We start from the raw sequence: 6000 nt of genomic DNA, 5'->3' as shown, positions 1-6000 counted from the left end.
AGTGCCGCCTTGACTGGCACCTGTGCCGGTCGCACGTAAAAAGCACCAACCGATCGTGGCCGCTGCCAGCTTTCTCTGGCACGTAAAAAGCACCAACCGATCGTGGCCGCTACCAGCCTTCTCTGGCACGTAAAAAGCACCAACCAATCGTGGCCGCTGCCAGCTTTCTCTGGCACCTGTGCCGGTGGCACGTAAAAAGCACCAACCGATCGTGGCCGCTGCCAGCTTTCTCTGGCACCTGTGCCGGTGGCACGTAAAAAGCACCCACTACACTCACGGAGTGGTTGGTGTTAGGAAGGGCATCCAGCTTTAGAAACCCTGCCAGATCAGACTGGGCCTGATGCAGCCTCCTGGCTTTCCAGATCCCCTGTTGAACCGTCCAACCCATGCTAGCACAGAAAGCAGGCGTTAAACGACGATGATGATGATGATATATACTATTTTACTAGTATATAAAAGAAAGATATACAGGGTGTCCAAAATGTCTGGGTACATGGGCATTAACACATACATTTAAAACAAAGCAATTTTATATTTCGTTTTGGGATTGCAAGATTCTTTATATGAGTTCCTGTGTTGAAGCATATTTTGTTGTGTCTGGGGAGAGCCATTCTCTTTTTGTGTCTTATTATTTAACACACTCACCAGTAAAATTTCCACTTTTTTCTTATTTTTATTTTCTAAAATTTTCGTTGCGTCTTGCAACCTTTTCAATAGAAAATAAAAATAAGAAATAAGAGGAAATTTTCATCATCATCATCTTCGTTTAGCGTCCGCTTTCCATGCTAGCATGGGTTGGACGGTTCAACTGGGGTCTGGGAAGCCAGAAGGCCGCACCAGGCCCAGTCTGATCTGGCAATGTTTCTACGGCTGGATGCCCTTCCTAACGCCAACCACTTCATGAGTGTAGTGGGTGCTTTTATGTGCCAGATGAGGCTGGCAAACGGCCATGATTGGATGTGGTTTTTTACGTGCCACTGGCACAGGTGCCAGACGAGGCTGGCAAACGGCCACGATCGGATGGTGCATTTTACGTGCCACCAGCACAGGTGCCAGACGAGGCTGGCAAACGGCCACGATCGGATGGTGCATTTTACGTGCCACCAGCACAGGTGCCAGACGAGGCTGGCAAACGGCCACGATCGGATGGTGCATTTTACGTGCCACCAGCACAGGTGCCAGACGAGGCTGGCAAACGGCCACGTCGGATGGTGCATTTTAACGTGCCACCAGCACAGGTGCCAGACGAGGCTGGCAAACGGCCACGATCGGATGGTGCATTTTTACGTGCCACCAGCACAGGTGCCAGACGAGGCTGCAAACGGCCACGATCGGATGGTGCATTTTACGTGCCACGCGCACAGGTGCCAGACGAGGCTGGCAACGGCCACGATCGGATGGTGCATTTTACGTGCCACCAGCACAGGTCCAGACGAGGCTGGCAAACGGCCACCGTCGGATGGTGCATTTTACGTGCCACCAGCACAGGTGCCAGACGAGGCTGGCAAACGGCCACGATCGTTGGTGCATTTTACGTGCCACCAGCACAGGTGCCAGACGAGGCTGGCAAACGGCCACGATCGATGGTGCATTTTAACGTGCCACCAGCACAGGTGCCAGACGAGGCTGGCAAACGGCCACGATCGGATGGTGCATTTTACGTGCCACCAGCACAGGTGCCAGACGAGGCTGGCAATGGCCACGATCGGATGGTGCATTTTACGTGCCACTGGCACGGAGGCCAGGCGAGGCTGGCAACGGCCACGATCGGATGGTTAATAAATATTTTCAACATGATTTCCATCATCTTCAATACATAACTTGATGCGCCTTGCAAAATTCAGGTGAACTCAAATCAGAATTGATATTTTCATCCAATTTATCTGAAACCCATTCGCACATCTGCATTCGTCTATCAGGGTCGTCTTCATTTAAGTGATGCAATATTTGTAGCTTGTATGGATGAAATTTTTTCCTCAACCAGCATTTAGAAAAGTAAAATATTTTTTTATTTAATTTCAACAAAAGCAAAACAGGAAAATTATTATTTCTTATATTTAATTATTTATGTTATTTTATTTAATCCATATACCCAGACTTTGTGGACACCCTGTATATAGATATCTATAAGGAAAATAAGACAAGGTAGAAAATGCTAAAATAATTTTATCATGAAGAACATTTTAGTACCGGTTTCAGTCTTTGCAACTTTTTCAACTTAGAGTAAAGTAAAAAAAAAAACAAATTATGAAAAAATTAAATGAAATGTTTTAAAAAAAAAATATTTTCAGTTTTCAAATGCAAGGGACATTTTCCTTTTTTTCTGCCTGTCGGTCTTTCTTTTTTACTCTTGTGGTAGTTAGCAGCAGCTAGTTTGATATGAATTCCTGTCTTTGATTATAAAAGTAGCAGTAGTAGTAGTAGAGAAAGGAGGCCGCAGAGAAGAGGAAGAGTAATAACAGAATGCGGGAGCGGTATGACAGTAGTAGGATGTTAAACGGTCAAGTGCCCTAAAAGTGACCTGTTGTGGATGATAGTAGTAATTGGAATTGTTCTGAATAAATTCTTGAGGTATCTCTTTTGAATGCATTGGTTTTAATATTTGTGTGAGTGTTATTCTAAGGCCGCGGTGAATATGCCATTTGTTGTGGATGCTTTCAAAAGGGGTTTGTATTTTGTGAAAGAGAATGACTCTTTACTATTTCATCGACTACAGGTTGTATCGTCCCTGAATTGATCGAGGGGAAAAATTCTGAATTTGGGTTATTTGTTTTTGGCGCAAATGTCGATGTGTTCGGTGAATGCTAGTTGTCTGTTTTTTGGAATTTTAATCTGGGATCTGTGCAGAGCCATCCTTTGACGTAGACTGTTTTTTGTTTGGCTTATGTATTGCTCTCGACACTAAAAGCAGGTTAATACATATATCAGGTTCTCCAAAGTATATGTAAAGTTGCTTTCCACTGAAACGTTGTCTCTGTTAGAAAGAGAGCTCTGATCCCTCAATTACACTGACACATGAATCACTGTCAGGTTTTCCACATTTTTTTACTGATGGCTTGAGTGTTGTTGTTGAGTGTATTCGGGCTTGTGTGTGCTTGGAGGATTAAATTCATGTGTATGTATGTATGTATATATACTCTTTTACTTGTTTCAGTCATTTGACTGCGGCCATGCTGGAGCACCACCTTTAGACGAGCAAATCGACCCCGGGACTTATTCTTTGTAAGCCCAGTACTTATTCTATCAGTCTCTTTTTGCCGAACCGCTAAGTGTCGGGGACGTAAACACAGCAGCATCGGTTGTCAAGCGATGGTGGGGGGACAAACACAGACACACAAACATATACACACACATACATGTATATATATATATATACGACAGAGATATATATATATATTATATATATATATATATGAGTGTTAGAAGGTGGGAAGCCATTGCTGTATATCTATCTATCTATAAATCCGTTCGTGGCATTGCCAGTGTCGCCTGGCCCCCATGCCGGTGGCACATAAAAAGCACCATACGTTCGTGGCCATTGCCAGCGCCGCCCCGACTGGCCTCCGTGCCGGTGGCACGTAAAAGCACCATCCGTTTGTGTCCGTTGCCAGCCTCGCCTGGCCCCTGTGCCAGTGGCACATAAAAGTACCATCCGTTTGTGGCCATTTGCCAGCTCCGTCTGGCACCTGTGCGGGTGGCACGTAAAAAGCACCCACTACACTCGCGGAGTGGTTGGCGTTAGGAAGGGCATCCAGCCGTAGAAACACTGCCAGATCAGACTGGGCCTGGCGCAGCCTTCTGGCTTCCCAGACCCCAGTTGAACCGTCCAACCCTTGCCAGCATGGAAAACGGACGCTAAATGATGATGATGATGATGATATATATATATCTTGTACCGATGGCATGTAAAAAGCACCATCTGAACATGGCTGATGCAAGTACCGCCTTGACTGGCCCCCGTGCTGGTGGCACATAAAAAGCACCAACTGATCGTGGTCGTTGCCAGCCCTCCCTGGCCCCTGTACTGGTGGCACGTAAAAAGCACCCACTACACTCTTGGAGTGGTTGGCATTAGGAAGGGTATCCAGCTGTAGAAACACTGCCAGATCAGACAGGAGCCTGATGCAGCCTCCTTGCTTCCCACATCCCAGTCGAACTTTCCCATCCATGCTAGCATGGAAAATGGACATTAAATGATGATGATGATGATATCTCTCTGTAAATAGATATATAGATAGATATATGACAGGTTTCTTTCAATTTCCATCTACAAAATCTAATCACATGGATTTGGGTAGCCTTAAGCTCTAGGAGATCATATGAATGCTTGCGTGATTAGTTAAGCTGCTTGTAATGAGAGCAAATGATTTGGCCACATATTGCAATGATATGGCTTCTCTCTTGTTTGAAAACATTTGAGACTAGTCAAAGAGCTAATTTTGGAAAATGGTTCATCACAAGAATTACAGTGATATAATTTCTGTATGAAAGTGTTTGTGCCTAGTCAAAAGATTATGTTGAGAAAATGATTTACCACAGATATCACAATGATACGGCTTCTCTCCTGTATGAATACGTTCATGTTTAGTCAAGTCCCCACTTTGAGAGAAAGATCTACCACAGATATCACAATGATAAGGCTTCTCTCCTGTATGTGTACATTTGTGCCTGGTCAATAGATTATTTTGAGAAAATGATTTACCACAGATATCACAAGGATATGGCTTTTCTCCTGTATGAATGCGTTTGTGAAGAATCAAGTTACCAGTTCCAGAGAAGGATTTACCACAGATACCACAATGATATGGTTTTCTCTCCTGTATGAATGCGTTTGTGAGTAGTTACGTTACTAATTTCAGAGAATGATTTACCACAGATATCACAATGATATGGCTTGTCACCTGTATGAATGCGTTTGTGACGAGTCAAGGCATTATTTTGAGAGAATGATTTACCACAGATATCACAATGATATGGCTTCTCTCCTGTATGAACACGCTTGTGCTTAGTTAAGTTAGCAGTTTCAGAGAAGGATTTACCACAGATATCACACTGATACACCTTCTCTTTGGTATGAACACACTTGTTCTTAGTTAAGTTAGCAGTTTCATGGAAGGTTTTATCACAGATATCACAAGGATATGGCTTCTCTCCTGTGTGAATGCGTTTGTGCTTATTTAAGTTACTAGTTTCAGAGAATGATTTACCACAGATATCACACTGATATGGCTTCTCTCCTGTATGAACACGCTTATGTTTAGTCAAGTTACCATTTTCAGCAAAGGATTTACCACAGATATCACACTGATATGGATTCTCTCCTGTATGAACACGTTTGTGATTAGTCAAGGCATTATTTTTAGAGAATGATTTACCACAGATATCACAATGATATGGTTTCTCTCTCCTGTATGTGTACGTTTGTGACCAGTCAAGTGATAATTTCGAGAGAAAGATTTACCACAGATTTCACAGTGATATGGCTTCACGCCTGAATGAATGCGTTTGTGAACTGTTAAGTTATGTCCATAAGAGAACGATTTACCACAGATATCGCAATGATATGACTTTTCTCCTGTATGAACACATTGGTGGATGACTAAGTTATCTTTCCGCGAGAATGATCTACTACAAGTATCACAGTTTATGATATTTTGCCTTTTTCATTCTTCTCCTCATCAGAAAAATCAATTTCTTCAGACTCTCTTTTACATTCAACTTCACTCCGATATAATTCATTTTCCATAATTTTCCTTTCTCTCGTCACAGAACACAAATGTTTTCCTTCTTCTCGTATATTGCTCTTAACAAATATTTCTACTGATATATCTCCATCAAAAGTGTTCTTTGTTAATATCTGAAGATGCTGCAAACTGCCTTCTTAATTACTTTAACTCATTAACATTCAGATTACTGTCAAATGTAATGATTATTTATTCAAATTCTACTGAATTAATCATTCATTATCTTATTGCTTTAAGATTTCAACGATGTGATTCT

General features: G+C 42.7%; 1 protein-coding gene across 2 annotated transcripts in view; it reads right to left on the bottom strand.

The window, feature by feature from the left end:
• LOC115225116 overlaps positions 1 to 6000 on the bottom strand; it is a 384942-nt gene that overhangs the window by 335947 nt on the left and 42995 nt on the right. The gene's annotated exons all lie outside the window — the stretch shown is intronic.

The sequence above is a fragment of the Octopus sinensis genome, linkage group LG27 (genome assembly GCF_006345805.1).
Source record: "Octopus sinensis linkage group LG27, ASM634580v1, whole genome shotgun sequence".
Classification (NCBI taxonomy): domain Eukaryota; kingdom Metazoa; phylum Mollusca; class Cephalopoda; order Octopoda; family Octopodidae; genus Octopus; species Octopus sinensis.
This window is presented reverse-complemented; position numbering and strand designations above follow the sequence as displayed.